The following is a 15,436-nucleotide window of genomic DNA, read 5'->3' as shown; positions in this document are numbered from 1 at the left end:
ATCGACGGAGTAAAACAACATCTTCAGCATCCCACTAGACCATCACATATGTTGCGCAGTTGGTCACGGTCTCTGCTGATTCAAGTCATTATATATATATATATATATATATATATATACAGGGTGAGTCACCTAACGTTACCGCTGGATATATTTCGTAAACCACATCAAATACTGACGAATCGATTCCACAGACCGAACGTGAGGAGAGGGGCTAGTGTAATTGGTTAATACAATCCATAAAAAAATGCACGGAAGTATGTTTTTTAACACAAACCTACGTTTTTTTAAATGGAAACCCGTTAGTTTAGCTAGCACATCTGAACATATAAACAAATACGTAATCAGTGCCGTTTGTTGCATTGTAAAATGTGAATTACATCCGGAGATATTGTAACCTAAAGTTGACGCTTGAAGCCTCCGACGTTCAGTAGCGTGTTGTAACAAACAGCTGCAACATACATCGCGTTTCTACAGAATGATCTGCCAACGTTGCTCGAAAATGTCCCACTGGAAACGTGTCGACGTATGTGGAATCAGCATGATGGTGCACCTGCACATTCCGCAATTAACACTATGCTGACCCTTGACAGGATGTTCGACGGGCGTTTCACAGCACGTGGAGGACGCATAAATTGGCCAGCCCGTTCTCCTGATCTTACACCTCTGGACTTCTTTCTGTGTGGTACGTTAAAGGAGAATGTGTACCGTGATGTGCCTACAACCCCAGAGGATATGAAACAACGTATTTTGGCAGCCTGCGGCGACATTACACCAGATGTACTGCGGCGTGTACGACATTCATTACGCCAGAGATTGCAATTGTGTGCAGCAAATGATGACCACCACATTGAACATCTATTGGCCTGACATGTCGGGACACACTCTATTCCACTCCGTTATTGAAAACGGAAACTACGTGTGTACGTGTACCTCACCCCTCATGGTAATGTACATGTGCGTCAGTGAAAAAGACCAATAAAAAGGTGTTAGCATGTGGACGTAATGTGCCGTTCCAGTCTCTTCTGTACCTAAGGTCCATCACCGTTCCCTTTGGATCCCTACGTAATTCGGTGCTCTCCGATACACACGATCGAAGAGCGGAGGAGTGGTACTCAAGCGTCAACTTTAGGTTACAATATCTCCGGATGTAATTAACATTTTACAATGCAACAAACGGCACTGATTACGTATTTATTTATATGTTCAGATGTGCTAGCCAAACTAACGGGGTTCCATTTAAAAAAACGTAGGTTTGTGTTAAAAAACATACTTCCGTGCATTTTTTTATGGTTTTTATTAACCAGTTACACTAGCCCCTCTCCTCACGTTCGATCTGTGGAATCAATTCGTCAGTATTTGATGTGGTTTACGAAATATATCCAGCGGTAATGTTAGGTGACTCACCCTGTATATATATATACATATGTGTGTGTGTGTGTACTGCAGGAGTATGAAGTGGCGAACTGCATGTACTCATACCTGAAATGAATTACTGCCCGGCAAACTGCCTTTTCTTAAGAATGAGATTTTCACTTTGCAGCGGAGTGTGCGCTGATACGAAACTTCCTGGCAGATTAAAACTGCCCTTTCTTACTTTATTTTAATGCTGCTTGTTGGTTAAACTATTGTTGTCTTTTTAAAGTTACAGCTCACAGCCCACGCGTTATGCAACGCGCGACAGTGCCTGTTTAACCGCATCTACTTTTCATTCAAGAGTGGGCTTTAGCTCCGTTGACATATTTGTAAACGAATAAAAAGGTATTTTGAAATTAGATTAAATACTTTTCATGACACAGAAGTGACTCGTACTAAACTGAACTATAACTTCTCCTTAACACTGTCATACACCACAAAGGAATGTCGGCCCCCGGCAGATAAATGGTCAGCGTGACGGATTGTCAGTCCTCTGGGCCCGGGTTCGATTCCCGGCTGGGTCGGGGTATTTTATCCGCCCAGGGATTGGGTGTTGTTCCGTCCTCATCATCATCCTATCGTCCTCATCGACTGCAGGTCGCCGAAGAGGCGTGAAATTGAAAGACCGGCACCCGGCGAACGGTCTGCCCGGCGGGCGACACTAGCCGTACGATTAAGTAGATGAATAAACCACAAGGGAATTACATTTACGTACAATGTTTGAATTAATAAAAATTCACACTTTACTTTCCTGTGAAATACCGACCGTGTAGGGTGGAAGCTTATCAGAATACTGAACACATGACCGATAATTCACCCTCGATACCAACAGGTAGATTAGTAAAACGCAAGGAAATCTTTACACTACAATAATTACTCTGCTAGCGGTTGAGCAAATAAACTCAGTACAAATTACCTTTCCCCGAAAATGTCGTCTCTCTGTAAAATCCCCTCTAAAATATCCTTCGTCCTCAATCATACGTCAGGGAGCATTTACAATAACATTCCAGTCTTTGTGCGGCAAATCTACCATACAAATAAAACACTCCTGGAAATGGAAAAAAGAACACATTGACACCGGTGTGTCAGACCCACCATACTTGCTCCGGACACTGCGAGAGGGCTGTACAAGCAATGATCACACGCACGGCACAGCGGACACACCAGGAACCGCGGTGTTGGCCGTCGAATGGCGCTAGCTGCGCAGCATTTGTGCACCGCCGCCGTCAGTGTCAGCCAGTTTGCCGTGGCATACGGAGCTCCATCGCAGTCTTTAACACTGGTAGCATGCCGCGACAGCGTGGACGTGAACCGTATGTGCAGTTGACGGACTTTGAGCGAGGGCGTATAGTGGGCATGCGGGAGGCCGGGTGGACGTACCGCTGAATTGCTCAACACGTGGGGCGTGAGGTCTCCACAGTACATCGATGTTGTCGCCAGTGGTCGGCGGAAGGTGCACGTGCCCGTCGACCTGGGACCGGACCGCAGCGACGCACGGATGCACGCCAAGACCGTAGGATCCTACGCAGTGCCGTAGGGGACCGCACCGCCACTTCCCAGCAAATTAGGGATACTGTTGCTCCTGGGGTATCGGCGAGGACCATTCGCAACCGTCTCCATGAAGCTGGGCTACGGTCCCGCACACCGTTAGGCCGTCTTCCGCTCACGCCCCAACATCGTGCAGCCCGCCTCCAGTGGTGTCGCGACAGGCGTGAATGGAGGGACGAATGGAGACGTGTCGTCTTCAGCGATGAGAGTCGCTTCTGCCTTGGTGCCAATGATGGTCGTATGCGTGTTTGGCGCCGTGCAGGTGAGCGCCACAATCAGGACTGCATACGACCGAGGCACACAGGGCCAACACCCGGCATCATGGTGTGGGGAGCGATCTCCTACACTGGCCGTACACCACTGGTGATCGTCGAGGGGACACTGAATAGTGCACGGTACATCCAAACCGTCATCGAACCCATCGTTCTACCATTCCTAGACCGGCAAGGGAACCTGCTGTTCCAAGAGGACAATGCACGTCCGCATGTATCCCGTGCCACCCAACGTGCTCTAGAAGGTGTAAGTCAACTACCCTGGCCAGCAAGATCTCCGGATCTGTCCCCCATTGAGCATGTTTGGGACTGGATGAAGCGTCGTCTCACGCGGTCTGCACGTCCAGCACGAACGCTGGTCCAACTGAGGCGCCAGGTGGAAATGGCATGGCAAGTCGTTCCACAGGACTACATCCAACATCTCTACGACCGTCTCCATGGGAGAATAGCAGCTTGCATTGCTGCGAAAGGTGGATATACACTGTACTAGTGCCGACATTGTGCATGCTCTGTTGCCTCTTTCTATGTGCCTGTGGTTCTGTCAGTGTGATCATGTGATGTATCTGACCCCAGGAATGTGTCAATAAAGTTTCCCCTTCCTGGGACAATGAATTCACGGTGTTCTTATTTCAATTTCCAGGAGTGTATGTGTCTATCATTTCTCATGAGAGGACTGATCACTTCGGCACATGTATCGTTATTACGTTCACTACACTACTGTGACACCATTTTTTAAAGAAAAAGTTAAATTGGCCTGTCTGAAAAAAAAAGAAAGAACGCAGAAGACGTGGTCAGATGCGAATGTAACGTCGTCCTCGTACACGCCGTAAATTACTAGAGTGGCAGTTCTTTGCGAAAAGTACAACCGCCAACAGGATGCATTACTTTCGTTTGTGTTTAATGTCGTTGCCAGGCCTGGTGGGCTGTAGAAGGGCATGAACAGCGTCAGGCATCGAGTGGTCACTGTGAAGGACACGGCGATGACTTGTACTCGTGGGAGACAGCGTTGTCAGCACCTGATGTAGTTTGAAAGGGGTCTCACCGTGCGACTCCGTCCGGCCAGCTGGTCGAATCGTGCGACATCCAGATGTGCAGGGCTTTTGGATGTGACAGCGGCACGATGTTGGAGAGCATGCGACGCAAATGTCGGCAAGGTTCCGGTCGAACACGTGTGACCAGAACAGAGGAGAAGCGCCATGCTGTGTGCAGCAAGCACACCGTAGCCCTTCACGCTGCGCCTGCGATCCGGCGACAGGCAGTATACGTCCATCAACCGTGCGTCGTCCCACACCGCTGGTCGGAGAGAAGCACCAGCCGGCGCAGGGAATTAGCGTCCCGTGCGTAGGCTGGCATTGGCACCACAAACAACACAAGTGGCTGCGTCTGGAGTGGTGAGGTGCTCGGTCCTGCTGGTGGTGAATGGCATCGCATTGTGTTCGATGGTGAATCGCAGTTCTGCAGCACCCCGCACGGCCGTCGTAGGGGAATATGGCAGCCAGTTGGGGAGGAGGTCTCAGCCTTCCAGGATTTTAGACACGCACATCGCTGTGACTGCTAGCGTCGTGTAATGGGGAGCCATCGGATATGACTTCAGGTCATGGCTGATATATATATATATATATATATATATATATATATATATATATATATATATATATATATACACTCCTGGAAATGGAAAAAAGAACACATTGACACCGGTGTGTCAGACCCACCATACTTGCTCCGGACACTGCGAGAGACCTGTACAAGCAATGATCACACGCACGGCACAGCGGACACACCAGGAACCGCGGTGTTTGCCGTCGAATGGCGCTAGCTGCGCAGCATTTGTGCACCGCCGCCGTCAGTGTCAGCCAGTTTGCCGTGGCATACGAAGCTCCATCGCAGTCTTTAACACTGGTAGCATGCCGCGACAGCGTGGACGCGAACCGTATGTGCAGTTGACGGACTTTGAGCGACGGCGTATAGTGGGCATGCGGGAGGCCGGGTGGACGTACCGCCGAATTGCTCAACACGTGGGGCGTGAGGTCTCCACAGTACATCGGTGTTGTCGCCAGTGGTCGGCGGAAGGTGCACGTGCCCGTCGACCTGGGACCGGACCGCAGCGACGCACGGATGCACGCCAAGACCGTAGGATCCTACGCAGTGCCGTAGGGGACCGCACCGCCACTTCCCAGCAAATTAGGGACACTGTTGCTCCTGGGGTATCGGCGAGGACCATTCGCAACCGTCTCCATGAAGCTGGGCTACGGTCCCGCACACCGTTAGGCCGTCTTCCGCTCACGCCCCAACATCGTGCAGCCCGCCTCCAGTGGTGTCGCGACAGGCGTGAATGGAGGGACGAATGGAGACGTGTCGTCTTCAGCGATGAGAGTCGCTTCTGCCTTGGTGCCAATGATGGTCGTATGCGTGTTTGGCGCCGTGCAGGTGAGCGCCACAATCAGGACTGCATACGACTGAGGCACACAGGGCCAACACCCGGCATCATGGTGTGGGGAGCGATCTCCTACACTGGCCGTACACCACTGGTGATCGTCGAGGGGACACTGAATAGTGCACGGTACATCCAAACCGTCATCGAACCCATCGTTCTACCATTCCTAGACCGGCAAGGGAACTTGCTGTTCCAACAGGACAATGCACGTCCGCATGTATCCCGTGCCACCCAACGTGCTCTAGAAGGTGTAAGTCAACTACCCTGGCCAGCAAGATCTCCGGATCTGTCCCCCATTGAGCATGTTTGGGACTGGATGAAGCGTCGTCTCACGCGGTCTGCACGTCCAGCACGAACGCTGGTCCAACTGAGGCGCCAGGTGGAAATGGCATGGCAAGCCGTTCCACGGGACTACATCCAGCATCTCTACGATCGTCTCCATGGGAGAATAGCAGCCTGCATTGCTGCGAAAGGTGGATATACACTGTACTAGTGCCGACATTGTGCATGCTCTGTTGCCTGTGTCTATGTGCCTGTGGTTCTGTCAGTGTGATCATGTGATGTATCTGACCCCAGGAATGTATATATATATATATATATATATATATATATATATATATATATATATATATATAAGTACAGCGATACGCGACAGGCATCCTCCGTCCTCACGTCTTATCGCTAACGCGAAAGTACAGTAGTGCCATTGCCATTTTTCATCAGGACAACGGTCGTTCACTCATGGTACGTGTCTCTATGAACTGAGAGAGGTGTTTGTGTGGCGAGGAAGATGCGTAGATCTGGCCCCGATAGAAGTTGTGGGGGACCAACCAGCTCGAATGTCAAGTCGGTCCGTCCCAGCGCCAGTATAGAAGATAACAACAGCTGTGGGCGAGCTAACCGCAGGAGAGGATAGTACGTGTTCATGCAACACCGACTCAGAGGAAGGCGCTAGGTCGGTTGCAGGCAGAAACGCCTGGGAGTGCTTATCACTATAAATCTCTTATTTTTGGACAAAATGTTTGGTATTGTTTTGGATTCTGCAATTTTATTTAGATGAAAGATTTTTTTACTATCGTAAAGCTACAAATGAAGATCACAGTTCTGTATTACTGAATCCTGTCGAAACAAACGTAAATCAATATAAGAAGATGCTTTGCCCCATTGCAAGCTTCGGAAATTTTACATTCAAGTATCTATATTTTCTCGATCCATTTTGCTATCGAAACTTACCCCAACCCCTTACAATGAATTTATTTTCGTTTGACATCGGCACTGGAAATGTGAACTAATTTATATGTGTAAATGTCCAACTGTTGCCAGTCATTAGATTACAGTCGTTTTCAACGAAAGGAATTCTAAACAGGAAACAAAATAGCTTCATACATCGAAAATACTGCTGAGCTTAAACTTTTTTAAACATGCACATTAGAAAAGATAAATATTCCCCTCTTTCAACTGAAAGGAGAAACTTTATAAGATAAAAAAAAATTATTTCATAGAACAAGTATCTCTCTTTTGCCTCTTCTGCTGTCCCCCACCCCATCCCCAAACGTATAAAATCGCAATATATTTCATTAACATTCAATGCTCCTCACCCCATAGTCAACCAAGATACCGAAAGAAGAGCACCAATATGTTCACAGTTTCTTGTAAAAGCAACCCAGCACAAAAGTAACTTCCTCAGATCTACAGATAAGGTAAAGAAGCACGAATTCTGTTGCTGCTGGACCATGAAGTTGTTTTTTATGTCAATCCTTAAAACAGGTGGAAATTTAAGTTCAGGAGTACACTATTTGTTTGGAAGTGTAATGAATTGCACAATTAATTGATTGCAGAAATATCTCAGAGCAATGTGTGTTGGTCAACTACCGCCAACAGTTTCACATTTTCCTGTGTCATAGAGGGAGACACCACCATTATGAGTATGCCTGCAGCAGACCTGGCGTTGGCAGTGCCTAGCTGACGTGACGTCACGAACAAGCGCCGAGGCCTTCCTTTGACTCGGTGTTGGTTTATGGCACTGCTCCTAACTGAGTTACTGCATGCATCCAGTGGTGCAACGTCATACTGATAAGTGGACTCATACTGCCAAGTTCTTTGTAAATTTAACTCCATTTTACATCACTGAAGGAAAATCGCATACCCTGTCTTTCCGGAGAGTTTAATTGGTTTCCTCCTTCCCGTCAAGGTCCTCCACTTAACCTGTCGCGCAGGGTATTATTTTAGGTGAAGATCTAGAAAATGTAAGGTACGAATCATGTACGAAATTTGCAATGATTTATTGAAGTGCCGGCCGGAGTGGCCGAGCGGTTCTAGGCACTACAGTCTGGAACCGCGCGACCGCTGCAGTCGCAGGTTCGAATCCTGCCTCGGGCATGGATGTGTGTGATCTCCTTAGGTTAGTTAGGTTTAAGTAGTTCTAAGTTCTAGGGGACTGATGACCTCAGATGTTAAGTCCCATAGTGCCCAGAGCCATTTGAACCATTTTATTCAAGTGAATTAAACGAAACAAAAACTGCAATTGACTGTGGCGTAAACGCGAAGGGAACACTGACCTTGCACAATGCGAGTGCAGTGGATCAGTGGCATTATATATTATAATGACTGCCCTGTTAAAAGGGAAAGAGGGACTGTCGTTCTTTCTGGAAACATGTGTCTGGATGAGATCTCTCTCCAGCTGCGATCGACGGCTGGGTGGCGAGTCACGGCGCTCTTCACTGCCAGACGGCGCTCTCTGTGGCGAGGCGTCGCTTCGCGAGGCGCGGTCTGTTGTGGACTGGCAAGACAGCCAACCCACTGTCAGGAAGCCGAAAGGCACGCGTTTAAGCTCACGCAGGCTGGCGTGAGGTCTGGAACAGGTCAGGGATATCAGACTAGCAAAGATAATACGTAGCTGCTGGAATACTTAACTTTAATCCATAATTGGTGAACATCGCTCTTGACGGTACATGTTTTACAGCATCAATAGTCACTGGTAATGGCGCCTTGCTAGGTCGTAGCAAATGACGTAGCTGAAGGCTATGCTAACTATCGTCTCGGCAAAGGAGAGCGTAATTTGTCAGTGTAGCTTCGCTAGCAAAGTCGGCTGTACAACTGAGGCGAGTCATAGGAAGTGTCTCTAGACCTGCCGTGTGGCGGCGCTCGGTCTGCAATCACCTTCGACCATAAGTATAATAGACTGGCCCTGACGTCATTTTCGTGGCTCCAACATCTCTGGGCTAAAGTCACGTGAATGTTGGCAAAACATGGTTGTTTCGCGTTGCGCTTATGGTTGTACTCAGCGTTTTGTCGGGGGAAATGGCATTACATTTCAAGTGGAAGTGTTTCTATGATAGTGCAGATGCGTTTATTGAAATCTGCTGAAGTGACTTTTATATGTTTTTTACACTTGAAATACAGTATCATGTAAATTAAAGTGTTGAAAGCGATGCCTGTAAAGTCAGACTCATATTACATTTTGGAAAGTATCTGTGATAATTCGGTTACAGAAGTAAGTATAACTGTTTCTCGTTCCTACTCATAGGTTCACTAAGGATGAAAACCGAAGGCAGCTTTGGACACAGGCCCTGAAACGGAAAAACTTTAAGCCATCTGCACATACGCGCCTTTTTGTATATACAAGTGAAATTATAATAAGGTAAGAGCACCTATAGTCGACAAATGAAGAGAATTTTTTTTCTACCTTCTAATACTATTAAATAAATGTAGGCTCCAAAATTATTTTCTGAAACTTCAAAGTCTCACCTTTCATCTAAAATATATATTTTTTTAACTGATAGTTTAAACTTTTGTAAAAATAGTAGGAACTGAACCTTTGAAGTGCACCTAAAACGGATACTCTAATGGACCTGCTGTTAAAAAAAAAAAATGGTTCAAATGGCTCTGAGCACTATGGGACTCTACAGCTGTGGTCATAAGTCCCCTAGAACTTAGAACTACTTAAACCTAATTAACCTAAGGACAGCACACAACACCCAGCCATCACGAGGCAGAGAAAATCCCTGACCCCACCGGGAATCGAACCCGGGAACCCGGGCGTGGGAAGCGAGAACGCTACCGCACGACCACGAGATGCGGGCCCTGCTGTTAAAGTCGACAATTTTGGGACCCATAGTTGACATAATTCCCATATCCCATTTTCTTATATTAGTGACTAGAGCTCAAAACGCGGTGAATCCAATTTTAAAAATTTTTGACACGAGTCCACTCTTACTGTTTAAAAGAATTTTAACGACATTTTACTTTAATTGATAGTTTATAGTAATTTCGTCCCGCTGCCCACCAGAGGGGCCTTCGATGTATTTGTTAGATTTTATAAATGGTACTGTGAACAAATCCAGGTCAAAAGTAGCTCTGACATAATTTTTCGCAAATAAAAAAGTAATTTTTGTTGGAAGCGTTTGGCAGTCAACTGAGAAATGTGGGTAAAATAAGATACAAACATAGGATGGCTAACCGCTGATTTGAAATCCCACCACGTTTTGCCAACAGTCACGTGGTTATGTTGGAGCCACACCAGTCCTATAGCTTCTGCACAGCAAGGCCAGTCTACTAGTATCTATGGTCGAAGGCAATCACTGACAGTGGCGACACGCGGGTCCGACGTATACTAACGGACCGCGGCCGATTTAAAGGCTACCACCTAGCAAGTGTGGTGTCTGGCGGTGACACCACACGGTCCGCCGCGAACAAAGCAGCGCGCGTCCGTCACCCGCCTCGGCTCGTGCAGACCTCAGCGGCGCCCACTGCTGACGTCGTCAGTGTCGGCTTTTGTTTACCACAGGCGACTGCACGTTCCCCATTGTTCTCGTGTACGTCAAACTGCGGCGTCCGCTTGCAGCAAAACGTAATGGAGATCCAATAAGAGTCTGACTAGAAACTAGTCTTCACTAGACTTGGCCACTGTTTCTATGTTTCGATACAGTGTATCGATACGTGGAACTGTTTCAGTGTTTCGGAACGGCTGTGGTTCACTGTTTCGAAACAGTGGTGTTTCATTCCGTCCCTCTCTCGGATAACCGGACCAGATTCGATCTCGAGCCAGACACAGAAACTGTATCGTTGTTTCAAAATAAGGCTCTTTCAGTCCGCCTGTGCTTGGAACGGACTAATTGTATCGAAACAGTGATGTTTCATTCCGCTCTGTGTCGGACGAGATTCGGGCTCGGCACACGTAGTGAAACACAACATACCACTTCATGAAAGTCTTTCAAGAGTGTCGATATCTTCTTTTTGACAAGCAATAGCATGAAGCTTAAGATATCCGAAAATAAAGCTTCGTTTCTAGCTGACTGTCCTATTTCGAAATGGGGGTAACATCTGCTTTATAAACACTAACCAAACAGTAAAACAACGCATACTATTCACATTCAAAATAAATTAATATGTGAAAATCATTCAGTTAAATTACACTTTTTTTTATAACATACGCTTCTCTGTTCATGTACAGTAATCATATTAAGAAACGCAAGTAAGCCTACAACATTTTGAATAAAAAAGGCGTAGAGTGACAGTTATTAGACAGATACATAAATTTGATGTAGGTATAATTGCAAGCAATCTGTTTGACATATCACTGATAGTGTAATGGTGAACGGGAAGGGCTGGGAAGCATGGTGAATTTATAGTAACAGTTCGGAACACCTTGAAAGACAAAATTTTTTCTGTTATATTTTGTTGTTTATTCGAATTATTTGGCGTTATTTGTGAGTCTATAGTCACTGTGCCTATTATCCACAGTGATTCCCTTTGTGTGCATGGAAATTATCAGGATGGGTATATTACCCATACTAACGGAATGTGGGAATCCCAGTAGCATATCCGTTGTTTCTGCAGTTTGCTCCCACCTCCAGTTCCGTTCGTGGTGGTTCTTCTGTCTTCAGCTATGGCTGTCCTCAGCCAATTGAAAAGTATGAAAGTCACACGTCACGAAAGCAGCGCACTTGCTGCAGGAAATACGAAACTGCCACGACGCCTAAGTGATAGTTTCATACTTTCTGCGATATGATTATCGCTCTCGCACCTCATTTTTGTTTATATGGACATACTTATACAGTAGACATTCAAGATGATAAAATGTGTAGGTTTATTAGATTACAAAACACAGACTGTTTTCACTGTTTCGAAACAGCGTATCGAAAAATTTCATTGTACTGTTTCATTTGTTTCGAAACAGTTACGTGTTTCACTTTGCCCATCTCTAGTCTTCACTGTACAGCGGAAGGTATGAGGGGCACAGAAGAAAGTATCAGTAACCAGCCATGTGTGGGCATTCGTAATCTCGGAGCGAACTCGCTTCACAAAACATTAGTCGACATTTCTATCCCCGCCTTGCCACAAAGCGAGGCGTTACAGGCTGCGACCACAAGTAGGATAAAACAGGATAGTTAATATGAGTATGTGTCTCTGTGTGTGGGTTGCGTTATGACAGCTTATTTAAAATGATGGGAACTTAAAAAACCTCTGAGCTAGATATATGGTCAACATGCCAAATAACAGTGGTTGGAGTTATAAGGATTTTTGCGTATCCTTGCGTGCGTCTGTGTATTTGTGTGTGTATGTGTGTTTGTGTGTGTGTGTGAAACTAAGAACGTGCACTTTACAGAAAATCTACATGAATTAATACAAAAAAGTCGAACACGCAGGTATCTTGAGAGCGTCAGGAAGTTCACACGCTTACAATTTAGCAACAAAAATCGCTCAAACTGTATGTACTAACTACAAAGACATCCCATTATTAATTACAGCAAATAAAATACCAAAGCAGAATCCATCATCGAGGAATCAAGACTTATAATATAATACACTGATGATATATTGATAATACAAAACCAGGCATCTGAAGAAACAAGTTCACAGTGGCTTACATACACACATCAAAAAAAAAGTTTTGCTTCACCTCGGTTCTGAGAGTTCCGGAACCTGTACAGAAAATTGGAATGGAGATCAACATAAACATCATTTCCACCCTTTTTATTCCTCACGAAAACCACACATTTCATGTTGTACCACCATACAGCGAGACCTTCAGACGTCTCTAATATCCAGCAGCATATCCTCTTGCAATTGATGCATGCCTGTATTCGCTGTGGTATACTATCCACAAGTTCATCAAGGTACTGTTGGTCCAGATTGTCCCATACCTCAACGGCGATTCGGCGTAGATCCCTCAGAGTGATGGGTGGGTAACGTCGTCCATAAACAGCCCTTTTCAATATAGCCCAGGCATGTTCGATAGGGTTCATGTCTGGAGAACATGCTGGCCACCCTAACCGAGCGACGTCGTTATCCTGAAGGAAGTCATTTACAAGATGTCCACAATGGGGGAGCGAATTCTCGTCCATGGGGACGAATGCCTCGCCAGTGTGCTGCCGATATGGTTGCACTATCGGGCGGCCTTCCATGACCACCGGCGGCGTACGTCGGCCCGACATGTGCCACCCCGAAACAGCAGGGAACCTCCACCTTGCTGCACTCGCTGGACAATGTGTCTAAGGCGTTCAGCCTGACCGGGTTGCCTCCAAACACATCTCTGACGACTATCTGGTTGAAGGCATATGCGACACTCATCAGTGAAGAGAACATGATGCCAATCCTGAGCGGTCCATTCGGCATGTTGTTGGGCCCATCTGTACCGTGCTGCATGGTGTCCTGGTTGCAAAGTTGGAGATCGCCATGGACGTCAGGAGTGAAATTGCGCATCATGCAGACTATTGCGCACAGTTTGAGTCGTAACACGAAGTCCTGTGACTACACGGAAAGCATTATTCAACATGGTGGCGTTGCTGTCGGGGTTCCTCCGACCCATAATCCGTAGCTGGTGGTCATACACTGCCTTGGGCGGCCTGAGCGAGGCATGTCATCGACAGTTCTTGTCTCTTTATCTCCTCCATGTCCGAACAACACCACTTTTGTTCACTCCGAGACGTCTGGACACTCCCCTTGTTGAGAGCCCTTCCTGGCACAAAGTATCAATGAGAACGCGATCGGACCTGGGTATTGATCGTCTAGGCATAGTTAAACTACAGATAACATGAGCTGTGTAACTCCTTTCTCGTGGAATGACTGGAACTGATCGGCTGTCGGACCCCCTTGGTCTAAAAGGCGCTGATCGTGCATGACTGTTTACATCTTTTGGCGGGTTTAGTGACATCTCTGAACAGTCAAAGGTCTGTGTCTGTGATACAGTATCCACAGTCAACGTTTATCTTCAGGAGTTCTGGGAACAGGGGTGCTGAAAAGCTTTTTTTTGATGTGTGTATTTCCTCTAAGAATTCGTCTTTTCAGTCGGGCCCGCAGTATAGAATACGTTGTACTGTATTACCACATTTTGTAACGAATAATTCCAGGTAAGCTGCAAATGGTTTAATTACTAACCCTTCTCCTTTACTATAAGCTTGTCTCGGCTATAGTGATATGCTCCAGCACGTCTGTAGATCTTACGGTTGATGAGTCTACATACGTTTGTAGAAGTTGTACAGGAAGATTAGTTTGCATACAAGCTTTTTGTTTAGTTTTATTTTCTCTTATTAACCAAAATTACGTACCGACGATGTACGTGGAACAAATATCGAACAAAATAAACCGAATCCTAAACAAAGGAACCATGAAACTAGCCTTTGGAACAAACAACAATCTAAAAACGAAAATTGTGTATGGAAAAACTAAACTCCCGATTTTTTCCAACACAGGCATATACAAAATTTCGTGTGATGACTACTCAAAATTTTATATCGCTCAGACAGGAAGAAATTTTATCATTAGGTTCAACAGCAATCAAGAAGGCTTTTACCAGTATCTCAAAAAGCAAAAGCACAAAGGAGAACTATCGAAAATACATTACAGGTTCAACACAGAACACCAAAGTGACAGACCATGGACATCTTGGAAGAATTAGAAATATATACACACACAATAAGTTATTCATACGATATCTTTAATAAACAAATCGATCTCAAACACAAAAATTATCTAGAAAATGTTATTGACATTTTGGAAAACGATAGCAGATAAAAATAGCGGTAAACAGAAAACCAAGAATAATAATAGATACAAATGACAACAAAATTGTAATAGCAATGAAGCGCAGGTAACGCGACTGACTGTCAGAGGTTGCACTCTAACGTAAAGCATCAACGAAAATAAACTCATTCTAGCTGTCGAACAGCATTCAGCGAAAATATTCTATACAAACAAGACTTAGGTAATTATAGCGATCTATCAGCAAATAGACAGACGACAGTTTACTCACTGATGGAATGAAGGCATCTACTACAACTGGATGTAAGTAAATGTACCAACTGTCCTTTTTGTACAACTTTTGTAAACTGTATGTGGACTCACCAAATGTAGCATCTACAGCTTTACTTGAGAACGGCGCTATAGCCGAAACAAGCTTGTAGTAAAGAAAAAGGATTATTAATTAATCATTTGCAGCTTACCTGGAATTATTCATTACAAAATATTAAGTTTCTTTGAATGTTGCGCTCTATAAGGTTCCCTTTCTGCGCAGCGACCGTGGAATATGAAATTATAAATAATGTACACCCAGTCGCGGAAACATTATTTATCTTGTTGCAGATCGATTTCGACTGATATCTGTCACCATCGGTGCATTTTTCTAACCGATACATGCCATAAGTAGAAATACTGTCTTTGGCAGATTTCTATGATGTTGCGCACTTCATGATAGAAATCTGCCAAGGACAGTACTTCTACTTATGGCATGTATCGGTTAGAAAAATGCACCGATGGTGACTGA

This window comes from Schistocerca cancellata, chromosome 7 (assembly GCF_023864275.1).
Source record: "Schistocerca cancellata isolate TAMUIC-IGC-003103 chromosome 7, iqSchCanc2.1, whole genome shotgun sequence".
Lineage (NCBI taxonomy): Eukaryota > Metazoa > Arthropoda > Insecta > Orthoptera > Acrididae > Schistocerca > Schistocerca cancellata.
This window is presented reverse-complemented; position numbering follows the sequence as displayed.